This window comes from Canis lupus, chromosome 21 (assembly GCF_048164855.1).
Source record: "Canis lupus baileyi chromosome 21, mCanLup2.hap1, whole genome shotgun sequence".
In the NCBI taxonomy this organism is placed as follows: domain Eukaryota; kingdom Metazoa; phylum Chordata; class Mammalia; order Carnivora; family Canidae; genus Canis; species Canis lupus.
Genome location: NC_132858.1, coordinates 97,696 through 118,738, shown reverse-complemented (window position 1 = coordinate 118,738; position 21,043 = coordinate 97,696). Strand labels below are relative to the sequence as shown.

The following is a 21,043-nucleotide window of genomic DNA, read 5'->3' as shown; positions in this document are numbered from 1 at the left end:
CACATGCCAAATAGAATATTATATAAGGCTTTTTATATACATATTCTCTGAACATATATTTTATATTCTCTCAAATTCTTATAATAACCACTAGTGGAGAAATCATTATCCTCAGTTTACAGTTGAAGGCCCTGACATTCAGAGAATTTAGGAAGACTTTAAGATTTCTAAGAGGGGGAGAAGCAGACATTTAAAAAAGTACTCTGTATAATAGGGAAAAAAATGCTCAGGGCACAAAATTAGATGTGATGAAGTCAGTTGTGGCTTATTGTATTAGTCTCAGCAAGTCATGATGTAGGTCCCGACTAGAGACTGTGGGGATGCAGAGAAGGGAAAAATAAAATCAATAGAAATTTAGAGTATAGAACCAATGAGATGTAGTGATAAATTTGCTGTGGGAGGTAGGTGGAAGAAGACACAAATCTAACAACCAATTATTGGCTTAAAGAGCTGCTAAAGAGGGGCACATAGGTGGCTCAGTTTAAGTGTCTGCCTTAGTCTCAAATCCCGATCCCAGGGTCCTAGGGTCTACCCCTGGTTGGGGGCTCCTTGCTTAGCAGGGTGTCTGCTTCTCCCACTTCCTGTGGCCCTTCCCCACTTGTGCTCTTTTTCTGGCTCACTTTCTCTCTCAAATAAATAAAATCTTAAAAGCAACAACAACAACTGGCTGAATGGTGGGGCACTTGCAAAGATGCAAAGCCCTGACAAGAAGATTTGGGAAGTGGGGTTGAAGCAGAGAGCAGAACAAGGGTGCAGGGAGCAAGGAGATCATGAAGTGCTGACATGGTACTGGCAACTTCTTCAAGCAGTTTTTAGGACTGGAGATCTGAGGATACATTTCTGCCCAATGCCCTCTCACCCTTTTCTTTCCCCTTATCTGTGTGACAATCCAAATAGTGCTTGGGCTTTGGATTTGAAAATACACATGTTAACGACATGATCTGAACAACTATAGGGGTTGGTATTTAGCAACTCACTTGATTGAAGACCTTGTGAATTTTGGTGTGTGTTTGATGAAAATGGGCAGCTAAAAGCTCAAAGACGCTATTTGGGTGGAGTAGTTTACATAGTAGGAAAGTGTCTCCAAAAAGGGAGGTGTCTGGAGATATATATGGAAAGAAATATGCGGGGGGCAGGGTGTGGTCTCTGTTATTAATGCATCCCATGGAGTAAGCTTGAACCCTGATGCAGACAGGGGCTGCAGGGAAGATCTTAAGGATCTGTTTTCACTGGCACAGAGGCATCTATCATGTGGTTTAGAAACCTAGGTGGTGAAGTAAGAACAGGTTAGGGAAGAGCATCATTTTCCTCTCAAGACTAAATATTTTGGGATTTTAGGCAAGATGGCGGAAGAGTAGGGTCCCCAAGTCACCTGTCCCCACCAAATTACCTAGATAGCCTTCAAACCATCCTGAAAATCTACGAATTCGGTCTGAGATTTAAAGAGAGAACAGCTGGAATGCTACAGTGAGAAGAGTTCACGCCTCTATCAAGGTAGGAAGACGGGGTGGGGGGTGGGCGGAAGAAATAAAGAAACAAACGGCCTCCAAGGGGGAGGGGCCCCGCGAGGAGCCAGGCTGAGGCTGGGGGGAGTGTCCCCAGGACAGGAGAGCCCCGTCCCGGAGAAGCAGGAGCTGCACCGACCTTCCCGGGCGGAAAGGGGCTCCCAGGGAGTTGGAGCAGGACCTGGGAGGGCGGGGATGCCCTCGGGCTCCCGGGGACACTAACAGACACCTGCGCCCCGGGAGAGTGCGCCGAGCTCCCTAAGGGCTGCAGCGCGCACGGCGGGACCCGGAGCAGCTCGGAGGGGCTCGGGGGCGGCTCCGCGGAGGGGGCTGCGGGGCGGGAGCAGCTCGGGGGGGCTCGGGCAGAGGAAGAGGCTCCGCGGAGGGGGCTGCGGGGTGGGAGCTCGAATCCAACAGCGCAGACCAGGAGCACAGGGCGCCGGGACACAGCCCAGGATCCGGCCTCCCCCGGGACAGGCAGAGGCCGGGAGGGCCCAGGACAGCAAGGACTCTCCTGCCCCAGCTGAGCAGAGCAGCGGCCCCGCCCGGAGCCTCCAGGCCCTGCAGACGGAGAGCTCCGTGGTTACTGTGGGAGCTGAATCCTGGGCTCCAGAGCTAGCCCGGCCAAGTGGGCTGTTCCTCCTGGGGCCTCACGGGGTAAACAACCCCCCCTGAGCCTCACAGTGGCCTCACTGGATGAGTTGTAGGAATGGAGTAATCTAGTTCTGAATGGTAGTTAAAATGGAGTTCTTTAATGAAATCCCCAGGGAGTACATAAGAAAGAAGAGCCAAGGGCAGTATTCAAGAGGCACTCACGTTTAAAAGAAAGACTAAAGGGGGAAATCCGTAAAGGAAAGTGAGGCATTTCCCCTAATAGGGTAAACTATTTTAATTTGAAATCCATCAGGGAGACTGTGTCAGACTGAAGGAGCTTATTTAAAATGATTTACCTTGCAGGCAGTAAAGTATTTCTTTTTCGTAATTCTAAGGTAAAATGTAATTTTAATTTAATGTAGGTTTAACTGTTGGTTTGTGAAGGGTCTTTCATGTTCTGTCTCTTAAGTAAGTCTTTAATTACTTATAGATTGAGAGCCTATCTAGAAAAATTGTGATTTCTTCCCTTGCTCCTGAATCTGTATTTAATAACCGAATGTCTGCAAATAGTACCAGGCAATGCAGTAATTATGCAATTACTAAAGGTCATTGTTGGCATAAATATATTTCATTTAGATGCAAACTTTTCCTGCTATATTATAGACACTTCATAAATACACTGATCCATGTTAGAAATTGGTACAGATTTGTCACATATTGATACCAATAGTTTAGAAGTAGCCTAAATTTATTATTTTGTCATTTGCTTCCAAGATGACAATAATTTCAGGCATGTGTTAGGCACTTGATCTAGTTCTGCTCCAACCTCTGTTTCAAAATTGTGTCTATGCAACATAATTCGCTACAGGATAGATGTGTTTATTTTCTGGATATAACAGAGCACTGGGCCTAGCCTTAAAAGACCTGAAGTTAAAATCCTCCTCCTTCTGTTTCTCAGATGTTATACTTGGGCAAGCCAGTTAAGTGTATTTCAACAAATTCTTTGCTAAATTTCTAGTCTTACCAAGTACCGAAAAACAAAGCTAAATAAACTATAGTTTTAGAAAAATACAGACATACATAGAACATTTCAAAATAATGTGTGAGAGGTATGTGCAGAGCCTAGGAGTTTGACAGAGATCTTTCTTTTTCAGTTTGAGGAATAAAGGGTGGGCAGCTATTTCTAGAGATGTCTGGGATGGTTCTTTTTATTTTATTTTTTTACTTTAAAATTTTAAAATATCCATTAACGCATAATGTATTATTAGTTGCAGAAGTAGAGGTCAGTGTTTTATCAGCCTTCTATAATACCCAGTGCTCATTACGTCACATGCCATCCTTAATCATCACCCAGTTACGCCATCTGCCCACTTCCTTCCCCTCCGGGGACCCTCAGGTTGTTTCCTATGATTATGAGTTTCTTATGATTTGTCTCCCTCTCTGATTTCATCTTTTTAAATTTTTTCCTCTTTTCTCCTATGATCCTCTGTTCTGTTTCTTATTAAATTCCACATATGGGTGAGATCGTCTGGTAATTGTCTTTCTCTGATCGACTTATTTCACTTAGCATAATATCCTCTAGTTTTATCCATGTCATTACAAATGGCAAGATTTGATTTTTTTTGAGGGCTGAGTAGTAGTCCATTGTGTGTGTGTGTGTGTGTGTGTGTGTGTATTACATCTTCTTTATCCACACATCTGTTGATGGACATCTGGGCTCTTTCCATAGTTTGGCTATTGTGGACATTGTTACTACAAACATTGGGGTGCAAGTACCCATTTGAATCATGACATTTGTATCTTTGGGGTAAATCCCTAGTAGTGCAATTGCTGGGTCATAGGGTAGCTCTATTTTCAACTTTCTGAAGAACCTCCACACTGTCTTCTAGAGTGGTTATACCAGCTTACATCGTCTGGGGTGATTCTTAAGAGGTAAACATGTGTGGCAGTTTTGGGGGATGGGGAAAAGTTGGTGACTGAAAGGTCATAAGGTGGTTACTCAACCACAGAGAGTATAAAGGCAGTGCTAAATGAACAGCAGGGTATGCTTGGGGAACTCTGGGCATTTTGTATTACTTGAAAGTAAAATATGAGATGTGGAGTCAGCTACAGAGGACTTCATAGGCCAAATGAAGTCTTGGGCTTTGGAATGCGCTTGAAGGGACTTGTTAAAGTATGTTGAGAATAGCAGTCACAGTCAGATTTGTGCTGCTGTTACTTATATAATTCTGGTGGCAGTGTGGAGGGTGCTTTTGAAAGAAACAAATCGAGGCATTTTTAATGCTTCAGTGAAGCATGATAAAGGCTTGAATTTGGGAGATACTTGAGTCAGGGAAAGGAAGAGCATAAGAAAGAGTAAGGAGGTATCTATTTATGACAGTGCTTGCTGAACTAGAAAAAGCAAAGCTTGAAGAGTGAGAAAGACCTGAACTTGAACCTACCTTCATCATTTAAGGGTTTGAGCCCTTGGCAAATATTTCCTGACTTTCTGCATTTATGAAAGTGAGGGTGACACTGCCTTGTCTTATCATGGAGATTAGATATAACCTAAAGCACCAGAAGACATGCTAAATGTAGAATGTCAGTAAATGATTACTAGTATTACTATTTACTTGATATCACTTAACATCTCTAAAACCCATACTTCTCTCCTACAAAATTGTAGGTTTGTTATGATGTTACAATGAAGTAGTGTTTGTTGATGATGAATAACCTTTAGATAAACAGTGTTTTCAGAAAAAAAAAAATGTTTTCCCTACTTGAAAGAAAAATAGCTTTGGACCTCATTTTTTTAAAAAACTATTCTTATAAACAATGTAGTTTAGTGTTTCACTGAATGAAAGCAAATACATGAGAATATTGTCTATTGTCTACATGCTAATAATGAGCATCTTTGAGATTTAGCTCTATGGAGTTTTACATTATAGTGGTTAAGAATAGGAGAACTGAGGGGTCAGACAGATGGTTTATTGTATGTATCTGACTAAGTTAACTTAACCTCTTTATGCCTCAGTTTCTTGATTACTAAGTGGCTAAGTGGCTAAACCTGCTAAGATATTTGTGAGGATTAAATTAGAAGTTACATATGTAAACTCCTCTGCTGTATGTTTGGGTACCAGTCCTTGGGTTGCCAAGGATTTACTAAATAGTGGCCAGTTTTTTTTCAGTGCAGTGTTCAAAAGAGTGACTTTATGGACACTAACTTATTTAATTAAAAAAAAAGAAAAAACAAATAACATCCAAGGATGGGCATTACTTTTATGCCCCATTTGCAGACTTAGGAATGTAGACTGAGAGGTGGGATTTCATTTTTCAAAATCACATAGCAAGGGAGCTAGCTCTAGAGCTGAGGATAGAATAGTTCCTTATATTCAGTGTTGCATTCCCTGAATCTGATATATACTCCTACTAGGGCCTATGCTGGTGTCTCTCTCCCCTCACCCCTACCCAGCCGTGTCTTCCTAACCCCCAGGGTTGTAGGACAGTGTCTGTTTAAGCACAATGCAGTCAAGAGCTATAACACAGACTGTGGTTTTATGCAAGAGCTGAATGCTGCTCCCCACTGTACTGAGCTCTGGATGGTTCAGTCTGCCTAGGGTTTCAGCTCTAGTTTGGCTCCCTTTCCCATGAATAAGTGGTACTCTCTGACAATTCCTTACCTCCTATTCGCACCAGGGCCTGCCCAACTGAGGTGTATATTTCTGGGGTGAAGGAATTTTAGTGATGTCCTCTGAGGGTCTTATGTTCCTCCCTTCCACCAACCAGAACAGCCTCAGCCTGTTTCATATGAGCTGATAGGCTGTAGACTTAATTACCACATGAGTATGGTCATGGGTTTTTTATTGCTGATGGACAGTGTGCAAGCCCTTTTCAAACCAAGCCATAGACAGATATCTTTATTATACATGATAATAATAATATCAATAAACAGGGTGGAAGGTAAGAGCTGGAAGTATCTCATTTGTGAATAGACATGCTCATTTATGGAAAGGCTCTATTAAAAAAAAAAGAAAGGCTCTATTTCTCATGTGTCAAGTCTACATGTCTTTACAGATAAGGACAAGTAGAGAAAACCATGGAATTTGATTTGCTTTACTTTTTTTTAATTTAAGGATTTATTTGTTTGTTTATTTGAGAGAGGGACAAGGAGAGAAAATCTGAAGCTGATTCTGCACTGAGTACAGAGCAGGACATGGGGCTCAATCTCATGATCTCATGACCGCGAGATCATGACCTGAGCCGAAGCCAAGACTGAGACACTTAGCCAGCTGAGCCACCCAGGAGCCCCTTGATTTGCTTTTCAAATAAATATATGTTTATCCAGCTCACATTCAAAGTAAGCCTTGGGCAGCCCGGGTGGCTCAGCATTTTGGCACTGTCTTCGGCCCAGGGCGTGATCCTGGAGACCCAAGATTGAGTCCCATGTTGGGCTCTCTGCATGGAGCCTGCTTCACCTTCGGCCTGTGTCTCTGCCTCTGTGTGTGTGTGTGTCTCTCATGAATAAATAAATAAAATCTTTATATATATATATATATATATATCTGCACTGTTTGTAGGACACAAATGCCAGACTCGAAGACCTTCAAGCAGCACTTTGAAAGCAAGCATCCTAAGATTCTACTTCCTCCAGAATTGGCTGATGTTCAGGCATAAAGTTGTTTACAGGTGATTTCATGACACCTTTGACTCTTTTTTTGTAAGATTTTATTTATTTATTCATGACAGACACAGAGAGATCGAGAGGCAGAGACAGAGGCAGAGGGAGAAGCAGGGACTCGATCCCCAGTCTCTAGGATCCTGCCCTGGGCTGAATGCAGGCGCTAAACTGCTGAGCCATTGGGGTTGCCCACCTTTGACTCTTCTACTGTCTCAGACCCTAGGTAACAAACCTGTAGCTGCTTTTCTAACAAACTGTTGATCAGCAAAAATAAAGGGGCTACAGAAACACTCATTTTTATGCTGTTGTTCCCTTTTGGGCTTCATGCAAAGACAATTCTGCGTAAGTGTACAGTTGATTCTGATTTGGAAATCTGAAAATCAGTCCATCCTTGTTATAAAAATTTTTTCACAATTGTAATTATATTGATGTTCATATTGTGTAAAATAACTCACTTAATAAAGTAGTACTTTGATTTTACAAAAAAAAAAAGCCTTATACTCTGAAGTATTTTAGGCTTGGGGGACTCTACACTTTAAGTGAATCACCATCATGATTTACATAGCAATAATTGCCATTATGGTTTTATTTACTTTTCCCTGTTCATTTGTGTGAGGATACATTGGTGAAACTACAGATAAGTGTCCCTAATTGAAAAAGAAAAGTTAAATTGTTCTTGAAAAAAAAATTGCTCTGTGTATCTATTTCTGTCTTCACTTGTGGTGCCAAAGAGGTAAGTTATAAGGCACAGATGCCCCGGGTGGTGTTCTTTATAGAAGTTATCCATGCATTGGGACAGAAAGGGAAATAGCTTTGAACTTCTTTAAATCCAGCCAGAACTACACTAACTCATGAATAAACAATATCATGTGTTTTGGAAAAATATCAGCTATCATATCCATATGTGTTTTTCTGAAGGCTTTTATGTAGTGGTTTTGATTCTTATCTCAAAGTCGGTTGCTGCATTTCATCAAATAATTGCCACAGACCCCTGCCTAAGCAAAGCGTTTTGGTGACTCTGTTACTAATAAGCAAGATTTAGAAACCAAACCAAACCAAACCAGACCAAACCCAAAACTAGCCATCTGTCAAGTTTGTCACTTGTCTACTCTTTGAAGAAGCAACAAATGAGTTACAGATGGATCATTATTTACAGTTCCCTGACATGTCCAAAGGGCTTGAAAGATGTTTTCTACAGTGTTACCACTACACAGCATTTAAAACTTCCTCTTAAAAGAAGCTCCTGCTGCTGCTTCTTAGCAGGTGGCCCATAGAACTGTAGGAGTTGGTTGATCACATTTTCTCCATACCAGGACCGCTGCTCCATGTTATAAGGAGTAGACTCAGACGAGGAAAAAGATTTGTGCCTATATGTTTAGGAGTGGTGCTGGACAGTCACACTTGATTCCTTTCTTGTCCTCCTAGCAAGACTCTGAACATGAGTCCTTGTTCACCAATGCTGGGTGGCCACCATCTTCCCATTCCAGGGTAATTGGCCCAGATGTCACCTCCTTACAGACAGTTTTCCTGACCATACTCTCCAAGAAGGTCTCCCTTACTACTCACTACCATTGTGTTCAGTTATTTTCTTCATACACCTCCCACAAGTTTGTGTATGAATACCTTTAAAAAAATGATCCATCACTCCTTTGGGATTGTAATCTCCAGAATCCACATCTGTTTGGCTTATTGCTGTTCATCCACAGTAGCACATTGTACAGAGCAGGCACTCAATAAAAGTTTGTTGAGCAAGTGTGAAATGAGGAATTTCATAGAACTGACATACCGCATCTTAGGTCTTTCTTTACCTGCCTTGCTAATGTCACCATTCATAATAATTTTTAAAAATTAATTAAAATAGTGTGTTACTTTAGTGGACAAAATTTTCACCTTTAAAAAAAAAAACAGCTGGCATAGAGTTCCTTTTGGAAAAAGAACTTCTCCTCCAGAAAAATACCTATATAGTCTACTTTGGTTTAGGATAGGAGAGACACCAGGATATGCTCTATACTACTAAGATGAAACAAGTTGTTAGAGAAAATGCTTGGTGTAAGATGTTACTACAAATCAGAGTTGGAGAAGGGAGCCGTGCATCACAGTGGGACCCTGGAACCTTTAAAAACAAAAAGTGTTTACCAGTTAAGAGGTGAACACTTTCTCATGGCAGGATAACCACAGTCTTTAGAAAGCACAGCTGTCTAAAATCTGGTTTTAAGTTATTAACATTCTTTGGCATAAAAGTACCAAACTTTGGAAAAGTCTGCTGTGTGCACATATTTTTGGGAGAAATTTTGGGAAAACCAGGGAAAAGCAGCCATGCCCACCCTTGGTCACTGTGGAAGTAGGAGCTGGAACAGCTGCAGAGATGACAGGTGGATATAAGTTAAATGTAAGTGGCCTCTTTCAAGTTGTACTTTAAGTTTATACCTTGAAAATATTTTTGGTTGATTGGTTATGGACTTAAGTTAGTTATGCACTGAGTGTTGCATATAGATTCAGACCCATGTACATATACATAGAATATAGTCATTGGTTAAAAATAAAATGTTTGGTATTTTTAGTGACATGTGAATACAAAAGCCGAAGTGTGAGTTATGATTTCTGTTTTTAGTGGTAGGAATTCTATATCCTCTGTCAGCTGCCTGTAGAAATTTGTGGTGACCACAATCAATTTCTCAAGGGAATGCTAGAGAATCCTAAGCTTTACACCTTGTGAAGGAAACTGGCCTCCTGCCCTGGCTGGGGGGTAATGGTGAGGCCATGAGAAACTAGGGTCTTTCATGGCAGGCCAGACTGCACCCAGGACTCCCCTGGAAGAAAGAGGTTCTTGGGTGATTTGAGGGTTCTCTTTGGGACTTTAATCTCTAGAGTATTGTTTTTTTTATTTTGGTTGTCATTGAGAATGTTACTTATAGGTCTGTACCTTTTTCAAAGCCAGCCAAGTCTGGAGAAACACTTGTTAAATATAAAATCCACATGCTTAAGGGCATTTGCTTTTTCTCACTATACCAGATATGCAATTAAGAAGTGAATGTCAGGTGATGGACTTTCAAAAGAATTCTTGATCATCCTTCCTTAGGATGTAAAAGTCAGTAATGAAGACTCACATTTGTTTTATCTTTTTGGTTTAAAAATTGTAGGATGGTAATACCTTATTAAAATATATAAATACATAAATTACCATTTATTTCAAAGCCACAAGTAAAATTACGCTTTTGCTCATGTAAAACGAATCTCATTGTACTCTTACAGTTTAGTGCTCTTGATGGCTTGATTGTCTTCTTTGAGATGCCTTAGTATGTGGGTATAACATAGAATAAGGGAAGCTTCCCAAATGGCTTTAGAGCAGGTTCATATCTGGTTCTTCAGCCGAGTTTATATTTATGTATCTTCTCTTGAATTACTCAGTAGTAATTATTTCAGTAGTCCAGTGTCCCTAAATGTGTTTCTGCACTAGGATCATTCTTGTGTTTAGTGATCTTCAAGGAAAAATATGTGTGGGAAAGTGGCAATGCTTAGAAGTAAAAAACACAGGTTTCTAATGATGGAATCAGGCACAACTGGATTGCCTTTGTCATGCCACTTAACCTCTATGAAAATTATTTTGTGCGAATGTAGAATTGGATTTATTTCAGATGACTTTTGCTGTATCAGGTCTTGTGGTTTAAATGGCGATTACGAGTACCTTTGGAAAGTTGAATAGTTAAATATGCACATTAGCTCTGGATATTAGTTTATTCATATTTGTTTATCTGCAGCTCTCTCTGTATAAAACATCCTTCTCTTCCTTGTTTGTCTGTTTATTTAATCTCAAGTCCTTGAAGGTGTATTCCCACACTGGTTTGCAGGGGATCTGTTCTGACTTCCAGGTCTCTATTACACGCTCTGTTTTCATATGCAGTTTCTTGCCCTAACACATGATGCTGTAATTCATCCTTGTCTTGCCTATATCCTCCCTTTGTCTCTGAGCTCTGTGAAGGCAGCAATCTTATTTTTTATTGCTGCATTCTCCATGTCAATCACAGGCATCGTTCTGATACACAGTCAGCCCTCAATAAGTATTAATTTAATGATTACTTATTTATTGATTTTCCAAGTGGTATTTATTTTTCTGAGGGAAATAACCACTTATGTTAAAAAGACTTCACGGTGGGCAGTCTGGGTGGCTCAGCGGTTTAGCACCTGCCTTTGGTCCAGGGCATGATCTTGGAGACCCCAGATCGAGTCCCACGTTGGGCTCCCTGCATGGAGCCTGTTTCTCCCTCTGCCTGTGTCTCTGCCTCTCTTTCTCTCTCTCAGTGTCTCTCGTGAATAAATAAATAAAATCTTTAAAAAACAAAAGACTTCACGGTACAATCATGTGCCTTATTTCTGACTTTATGATATGCTTTTAACAGAGAAATGATGGATTATTTATATAAAACAAAAAAGAACTTGGAATTCCTGTCTTCAGAGAATTTTACACAGAAGGAAACTAAGATCCAGAGAAATTAATAATTTTGTCTGATGTCATGGAGCTTGTTAATGACAGAACCAATATTTCAGAGAGGGAGGCATTGTTCCAAGGTGAATATTTATGGGTTTGAGGTCATCATATGTTAAATTTTGATTTAGCTGTTTGGCTGTAATGCATTGGCTAAGAATTTGACTTCTCCAGTCCTTGGTTTCTTCACCTCTAATTTGAAGAGAGTGTTCAGGAAACAGGGTGAGACAGAATACTGTTCTTGTGATAATTAAATTAACTTGTGAGTACGTTTTGTGCAGTTGTGTAGATGTATACAATAGTAGCCATGACTTCTCAGTCTTATGACTCTTATATAAGAGCTCTTTAAATTATTTATTTTATGTAGCAATCTGGGTTTTTTTTTTCAGTTTTATTAAGATATAAGTGACACATAACATTGTGTCAGTTTAAGGTGTGCAACATAATGTTTTGATATGGGTATGTATTAAGAAATTATTGCCGCAATAAGTTTAGAGAATTTGTGGTGCTGCCTCTGACTCCAATGGAAAACACTTAATCAAGTTTTTGAATTACTATTATTCCTAGACAAGTAGGTGTGCAAACACTTCTTGTTTTAATGAGATCCCTTGCTATTTATTCAGTGCCCTTGCAAACACCTAAAAAGGAAACAACCACCAATTTGATTTGTATCTGTTCTCTCTCTCCTTCCTATGAATTTAATTTTCCAACCTTTAGATTTTTTTCTAATAAATTTATTTTTTATTGGTGTTCAATTTGCCAACATACAGAATAACACCTAGTACTTATCCCGTCAAGTGCCCCCCTCAGTGCCCGCCACCCAGTCACCCCCAACCCCCACCCTCCTCCCCTTCCACCACCCCTAGTTCATTTCCCAGAGTTATGAGTCTCTCCTGTTCTGTCTCCCTTTCTGATATTTCCTACCCATTTCTTCTCCCTTCCCCTCTATTCCCTTTCACTATTATTTATATTCCCCAAATGAATGAGCCCATATAATGTTTGTCCTTCTCTGATTGACTTATTTCACTCAGCATATTACCCTCCAGTTCCATCCACATCTAAGCAAATGGCAGGTATTTGTCATTTCTAATGGCTGAGTAATATTCCATTGTATACATAAACCACATCTTCTTTATCCATTCATCTGTCGATGGATACCGAGACTCCTTCCACAGTTTGGCTACTGTGGACAAGGATGCTAGAAACATCAGGGTGCAGGTGTCCCGGTGTTTCATTGCATCTGTGTCTTTGGGGTAAATCCCCAGCAGTGCAATTGCTGGGTCGTAGGGCAGGTCTATTTTTAACTCTTTGAGGAACCTCCACACAGTTTTCCAGAGTGGCTGCACCAGTTCACATTCCCACCAACAGTGCAAGAGGGTTCCATTTTCTCCACATCCTCTCCAACATTTGTGGTTTCCTGCCTTGTTAATTTTCCCCGTTCTCACTGGTGTGAGGTGGTATCTCATTGTGGTTTTGATTTGTATTTCCCTGATGGCAAGTGATGCAGAATATTTTCACATGTGCTTGTTGGCCATGTCTATGTCTTCCTCTGTGAGATTTCTCTTCATGTCTTTTGCCCATTTCATGATAGGATTGTTTGTTTCTTTGGTGATGAGTTTAATAAATTCTTTACAGATCTGGGAAACTAGCCCTTTATCTGATAGGTCATTTGCAAATATCTTCTCCCATTCTGTAGGTTGTCTTTTAGTTTTGTTGACTGTATCCTTTGCTGTGCAAAAGCTTCTTATCTGGATGAAGTCCCAATAGTTCATTTTTGCTTTTGTTTCTTTTGCCTTCCTGGATGTATCTTGCAAGAAGTTACTGTGGCCAAGTTCAAAAAGGGTGTTGCCTGTGTTCTCCTCTAGGATTTTGATGGAATCTTATCTCACATTTAGATCTTTCATCCATTTTGAGTTTATCTTTGTGTATGGTGTAAGAGAATGGTCTAGTTTCATTCTTCTGCATGTGGATGTCCAATTTTCCCAGCACCATTTATTGAAGAGACTGTCTTTCTTCCAATGGATAGTCTTTCCTCCTTTATTGAATATTAGTTGACCATAAAGTTCAGAGTCCACTTCTGGGTTCTATATTCTGTTCCATTGATCTATGTGTCTGTTTTTGTGCCAGTACCACACTGTCTTGATGACCACAGCTTTGTAGTACAACCTGAAATCTGGCATTGTGATGCCCCGGTTATGGTTTTCTTTTTTAGAATTCCCCTGGCTATTCGGGGTCTTTTCTGATTCCACACAAATCTTAAAATAATTTGTTCTAACTCTCTGAAGAAAGTCCATGGTATTTTGATAGGGATTGCATTAAACGTGTAAATTGCCCTGGGGAACATTGACATTTTCACAATATTAATTCTGCCAATCCATGAGCATGGAATATTTTTCCATCTCTTTGTGTCTTCCTCAATTTCTTTCAGAAGTGTTCTATAGTTTTTAGGGTATAGATCCTTTACCTCTTTGGTGAGGTTTATGCCTAGGTATCTTATGCTTTTGGGTGCAATTGTAAATGGGATTGACTCCTTAATTTCTCTTTCTTCAGTCTCATTGTTAGTATATAGAAATGCCATTGATTTCTGGACATTGATTTTGTATCCTGCCACGCTACCAAATTGCTGTATGAGTTCTAGCAATCTTGGGGTGGAGGCTTTTGTGTTTTCTATGTAGAGTATCATGTCATCGGCAAAGAGGGAGAGTTTGACTTCTTCTTTGCCAATTTGAGTGCCTTTTATTTCTTTTTGTTGCCTGATTGCTGAGGCTAGGACTTCTAGTACTATGTTGAATAGCTGTGGTGAGAGTGGACATCCCTGTCTTGTTCCTGATCTTAGGGGAGAGGCTCCCAGTGCTTCCCCTTTGAGAATGATATTTGCTGTGGGCTTTTCATAGATGGCTTTTAAGATGTTGAGGAAAGTTCCCTCTATCCCTACACTCTGAAGAGTTTTGATCAGGAATGGATGCTGTATTTTGTCAAATGCTTTCTCTGCATCTAATGAGAGGATCATATGGTTCTTGGTTTTTCTCTTGCTGATGTGATGAATCACATTGAATGTTTTATGAATGTTGAACCAGTCTTGAGTCCTGGGGATAAATCCTACTTGGTCATGGTGAATAATTTTCTTAATGTGCTGTTGGATCCTATTGGCTAGTATCTTGTTGAGAATTTTTGCATCCATGTTCATCAGGGATATTCGTCTATAATTCTCCTTTTTGGTGGGGTCTTTGTCTGGTTTTAGAATTAAGGTGATGCTGGCCTCATAGAACAAATTTGGAAGTACTCCATCTCTTTCTATCTTTCCAAACAGCTTTAGTAGAATAGGTATGATTTCTTCTTTAAACGTTTGATAGAATTACCCTGGGAAGCCATCTGGCCCTGGACTTTTGTGTCTTGGGAGGTTTTTGATGACTGCTTCAATTTCCTCCCTGGTTATTGGCCTGTTCAGGTTTTTTATTTCTTCCTGTTCCTGTTTTGGTAGTTTGTGGCTTTCCAGGAATGCGTCTATTTCTTCTAGATTGCCTAATTTATTGGCGTATAGCTGTTCATAATATGTTTTTAAAATCGTTTGTATTTCCTTGGTGTTGGTAGTGATCTCTCCTTTCTCATTCATGATTTTATTAATTTGAGTCTCCTCTCTCTTCTTTTTAATAAGGTTGGCTAATGATTTATCTTATCTATCTTATTAATTCTCTCAAAGAACCAACTCCTGGTTCTGTTGATCTGTTCCACAGTTCTTCTGGTCTCAATTTCATTGAGTTCTGCTCGAATTTTAATTAACTCTCTTCTTCTGTTGGGTGTAGGATCTATCTGCTGTTTTTTCTCTAGCTCCTTTATGGGTAAGGTTAGCTTTTGTATTTGCGTTCTTTCCAGTTTTTGAATGGATGCTTGTATTGCGATGTATTTCCCCCTTAGGACTGCTTTTGCTCCATCCCAAAGATTTTGAACGGTTGTATCTTCATTCTCATTAGTTTCCATGAATCTTTTTAATTCTTCCTTAATTTCCTGGTTTACCCTTTCATCTTTTCGCAGGATGGTCCTTAACCTCCACGTGTTTGAGGTACTTCCAAACTTCTTGTTGTGATTTAGTTCTAATTTCAAAGCATTATGGTCTGAGAATATGCAGGGGACGATCCTAATCTTTTGGTATCGGTTCAGACCCGATTTGTGACCCAGTATGTGGTCTATTCTGGAGAAAGTTCCATGTGCACTTGAAAAAAATGTGTATTCAGTTGAGTTTGGATGCAAAGTTCTGTAGATATCTGTGAAATCCATCTGGTCCAGTGTATCATTTAAAGCTCTCGTTTCTTTGGAGATGTTGTGCTTATAAGACCTATCGAGGGTAGAAAGAGCTAGATTGAAGTCACCAAGTATAAGTGTATTATTATCTAAGTATTTCTTCACTTTGGTTATTAATTGGTTTAAATATTTGGCAGCTCCCACATTCGGGGCATATATATTGAGGATTGTTAAGTCCTCTTGTTGGATAGATCCTTTAAGTATGAGATAGTGTCCCTCTTCATCTCTCACTACAGTCTTCGGGGTAAATTTTATTTTATCTGATATAAGGATGGCTACCCCTGCTTTCTTTTGAGGACCATTTGAATGGTAAATGGTTCTCCAACCTTTTATTTTCAGGCTGTAGGTGTCCTTCTGTCTAAAATGAGTCTCTTGTAGACAGCAAATAGATGGATCCTGCTTTTTTATCCAATCTGAAACCCTGCGCCTTTTGATGGGGTCATTAAGCCCATTCACGTTCAGAGTTACTATTGAAAGATATGAGTTTAGTGTCATCATGATATCTATTCAGTCCTTGTTTTTGTGGATTGTTGCACTGAACTTCTTCTTAAACGGGAATTTTAAGAGTCCCCCTTAAAATTTCTTGCAGAGCTGGTTTGGAGGTCACATATTCTTTCAGTTGCTGCCTGTCTTGGAAGCTCTTTATCTCTCCTTCCATTTTGAATGAGAGCCTTGCTGGATAAAGTATTCTTGGTTGCATGTTCTTCTCATTTAGGACTCTGAATATATCCTGCTAGCCCTCTCCTGTCCTGGGGACACTCGCCCCGGCCTCAGCCCAGCTCCTCGCGGGGCCCCTCCCCCTTGGAGGCCTTTTGTTTCTTTATTTCTTTTTCCCCGTCTTCCTACCTGGATAGAAGCGCGAACTCTTCTCACTGCAACATTCCAGCTGGTCTCTCTTTAAATCTCCATGCCTAATCTTTCTAAACTTCTTGTGCCAGCTCCCTCATAAACAAATGAAAATTTTTCTTTAAAAGTTCTTTCAAAAAGCAGTACACCTTTAAAAAAGATCAAATCATTACAGTTTTACACTGATGTGTAGAAACCATTAACAGAAAAATAAGCAAATTATATATATGAAGCTTTGTGCCTATCAAAAAGAAAAGAAGAAAGGGCATTGAAAAGTGTGAAGTCTTTTTTTTTTTTTTTTTTTTTTTTTTTTACAAATGGGAACATCTAACATAGGCCAGCATTTTGCACAATTTGATGAGTGTAGATAAGAGAAAATGGAACATAATATTTTGTTCAGTCCATTTACCATTCCACAGTACAGGCTAACCCATTTGTTTTTATATTCTATTAATATTTTATAAAATAAATTTCCGTGGTTACTTTTTATACTTTTTATGTTTTTGTTTTTCTATAAGTTTTTCTCCAAGAATAAAACTTCTTATGTTTAATATTGTTTGTATCACTTTTACATTAGTAAAGAACCTGATTTTGATTAGCTAGCTTCTTTATATTCTATGTTGTAGGAGGAAAATTACACCTTTTTAAAAATGCTCTGTAGATTTAGTAAAAACTGTTTCTCAGCAACTCTTGAGAAATAGCAGCTGAGAGGTCCTAAACATAAATTGAGTGAAATTAAGGCACCTGTAGTCATTTGGCACAGGTAGGCAATTATCACATTAGCTTTTATTTTCCTAGGTAATGGAGTTGGTTTCATAATGCTTTATAATTCCAAATGGAGTACTGTTTGGTCTTCTGAAATCTAAACTTCCAAGATTTAAGACAGTGATGAAAGGCAAATGGTAACTTGGCTGACTTTTTTTTTTTTTTGCTTGCCTGACTTCTTAGCTTTTTGTGTAGAGTATGGTGTTTTGTAATGAGAACACAGTAATAAAGAACTTTTATCAAGATTGGCTTTAACTGTTGGTGCAGCTGGAGGATGTGAGATGGAGAGATAAGAGCCCAAGCCTCACATTTAGTGAGTGACACTCAGATTCCTTTAGTGTATCTGGGATTAGGAAGTTCTGAAAGGGTGAAATACTACTGATTTTACTTTCAGAATTTTTGCAAGTGAGTCCACTTGCTTTGGCCTCCAGTTTTATTAGAAGTCATAAAAACGTCAATAATTGCTATTTAATATGATAAAATGAAACTTGAAGCAAGGAATCAATAAAACAATGATGAGCACCTAAAGTAGTGGAAGAGTGATTCACTTGGTAAGAAAATATGGAATTTAATATTAATTTTTACTCTGAAAATTAGAACACTTTATTCTGAATCAGGAAATTCTCATTGTTATGGTTGTTACTACTAAAGTCTGGAACCATGGAGAGTCAGTCTTTTGTGGAGGCTGAATATCATTTTACATGGCCTATCGTTACAAATTGGGAGTGGGGTAATTTTTATAAAGAATAGTATTATGCAATCCTAAAAGCCTGCATCCCAAAAGAAAGCATTCATTTTGTGCTATGCCCAGAGCATTTTCCAGACTCCTGGACAGAGTCTGACCCCATCGGTCTAAAGGAAATAAATAAATACTCATTTGACCAATACTGAAACAGAGCATGACCAAGAGCACATATTTGTTATAAAAGTTCATCCAAGATAACTTCTGCAAAATCTTTCGAAAACATTTAGATGAGAAGCTGCAACTCATTGCATTGAATTCATGCTAAGATCACAAATGTGTGTGTTATCATTCTCACGTCCTACACACACAGCAGATACTGCTGTTCAGTCTTTATCCACACAACTCTTCAGACAGCCAACTCCAATAAACCATGTAAATTAAAATCTGACTCTGATCCAGTCCGATGAATTTTATGTTGAAACTGGATGGCCCTAGGATCAACTTAATGTAAACTTACTGTTTAATTATCAAATTATCAAAATACTTTGTAGAGTATCACAGTGAAGCATAAAATACCATGTATACCCCTGGAGGAACTTCAAATCTAGGAGGAGAGACAAGACACAGACTATCATCCTGCGAGTTTACTGGCATTTGGGCAAGATGGCCAAGACAAGAGAGTTCAATAGGGAATCTAGTTGAAGGAGAGAGCTGTATGTAAAAGATTTAAGGAGACAAAGAGTAACCTCCAGGGAATTTGGCTTAGGTTAGAGACAAGTAAAGAAGGCCAGATGTAGAGTGGAAGAGGTCGGAGAATTGCTAGGAAGGACTCCAGGGTTAGTGAGCACTGATCCTGAAGAATAGGTGTTTACTCTCTGCTCTTCTCTACATTATCTACTGGATATAGGTATCTGCTAGCCCATGGTAACTCTCTATAGTTAGCAGGATTATTGTAGCCATAATTGCTGCAGTGATTCTATAAGACCTAATATTAGAAGAAGCAAGTTTGGGTTATTTGAACTATCTGTGTTTCTTGTTTTTATGAAGAACAAACAGTGACATCAGATTCATTCTTGAATATGAAGTTTATAAGGTTGAGGGACACTAAGGCATTTTTGTAATATTGAATTGGATATTAGACATAAAATGTACCTTTGTAAAATATGCCTTATACTGAATTAAATATTTGATGGATAGCCTTCATGAATGGGTGGCCTTTCATAATTTAAATGAAGTAAATATTCTTACCATATATTTATAAGAAGAAACTAATAGTTCTTTCTACAATTTGTAGAAATGACTTTTGCCATGGAACTCTTTATGAAGTTATCTTTTAATTTTGTTCTCTACCACATTCTGCTTGTGCTAGCTATATATTTGATAGCCTGGCATAGGCAACCTTATTTCAGCTCTGGGATTAAATTTACTATAAGTAATTATGTTAATTTATGTTAATTTTGAAGATCTAAAATTATTTAATATTTTATCCAAAATTCTATTAATTGTGTGACTATATCAAAGTCAACTTATGTATTTGTTGAAAGTGACTTTTCATAATCCCTATTTGTTGATTGATATCTTCAACTAATCTCACATTTTTGTAGAAATGCACAATGTCAAATTGTATGCATCCAGATATAATCTTCAGAAGTGTTTACTTGGATCATTCTGCTTGAAAAGAATGTGAGCTGGTGCAGCCACTCTGGAAAACTGTGTGGAGGTTCCTCAAAGAGTTAAAAATATACCTGCCCTACGACCCAGCAATTGCACTGTTGGGGATTTACCCCAAAGATACAAATGCAATGAAACGCCGGGACACCTGCACCCCGATGTTTATAGCAGCAATGGCCACGATAGCCAAACTGTGGAAGGAGCCTCGGTGTCCAACGAAAGATGAATGGATAAAGAAGATGTGGTTTATGTATACAATGGAATATTACTCAGCTATTAGAAATGACAAATACCCACCATTTGCTTCAACGTGGATGGAACTGGAGGGTATTATGCTGAGTGAAGTAAGTCAGTCGGAGAAGGACAAACATTATATGTTCTCATTCATTTGGGGAATATAAATAATAGTGAAAGGGAATATAAGGAAAGGGAGAAGAAATGTGTGGGAAATATCAGAAAGGGAGACAGAACGTAAAGACTGCTAACTCTGGGAAACGAACTAGGGGTGGTAGAAGGGGAGGAGGGCGGGGGGTGGGAGTGAATGGGTGACGGGCACTGGGGGTTATTCTGTATGTTAGTAAATTGAACACCAATAAAAAATAAAAGAAAATTTCTCCCAATATAGCCAAGGTTTCCCTTTTATTTACTTTTAAAATAGTTGAAAACATGAAACACTGGATGACCTGATAAAGTACATTTGAACAAATATCCCACTGGTATCTCAGAGCTTAAGTAGTGTTACCAGGATTGCAGATGGTCAGTCTATAAGACAAAGCCTATCAAATTACTGATTTCTTCTATGGACAGATGGCTAAGGGGCCTTACAGAAGCTCAGTTTTCAAGTTGTAGGGGTGTGTGTGTGTGTGTGTGTGTGTGGCCATATTTGTCAGTACAATACTGACCACTAACTCTTGAGTTTTGAGTAAAGAATACCTAACTAAAGCAAAACAAAACAAAAAATTGTAAGGTTGTTGTTTTATGTAAACTGTGATCTAAATTTTCCTATGAAAACCAAAGATAAAAAATAATGAGTACATGAAGTAGCTGAAGGATAATTCAATTGGTAAGTAAATTGGAATTTAATATCAATTTTTACTCTTTGAAAATTGGAGAAATGTATTCTTCATTAGCAAAAGGATAGTTTAGAATTTAAAATAATTATTTATATCTTTCCATTTATAAGATTCTACATTACTCCTTTTTATAATCTCTATCTTTAAAAAATACAATTTTTATTCAATTTGAGCTCATATTTTCTGAGAAATAAATGGAAGACTTTCAAGGAATTGTTAGTTGCAGAACAGCATTTCAATTAGTTGTGCTCCTTTGCTGTACCTATGTAGGATACAATCATTTCATTAGCTCCTGCAGCTAGTGAATCTTCTGGAAAGACTCCAGGTCAAAAATAACTGTTTAACTTTTAAAATTAGTATGTCATCTGACATATCTCAATCATTTATCAAGATGAGATATTGTGTCCTTTGTTTCTTCTGACCTAAGATGTGGTGAGTAAACAACAAATTTCCGACCTAATTTCT

The 21,043-nt window shown here is 38.8% G+C and overlaps 1 long non-coding RNA gene across 4 annotated transcripts in view; it reads left to right on the top strand.

The window, feature by feature from the left end:
* The window catches only part of LOC140612209 (uncharacterized), a 72,594-nt gene that overhangs the window by 22,868 nt on the left and 28,683 nt on the right, over positions 1 to 21,043 (top strand). For 2 of the 4 annotated variants that reach the window (XR_012013511.1, XR_012013510.1), the window contains exon 2: positions 6,656 to 6,764. This is a non-coding gene — a long non-coding RNA (uncharacterized lncRNA). Of the gene's footprint in view, positions 1 to 6,655; positions 6,765 to 11,153; positions 11,961 to 19,438; positions 20,126 to 21,043 lie in introns of those variants that run through there. The other 2 variants (XR_012013509.1, XR_012013513.1) reach the window with 2 other exon arrangements.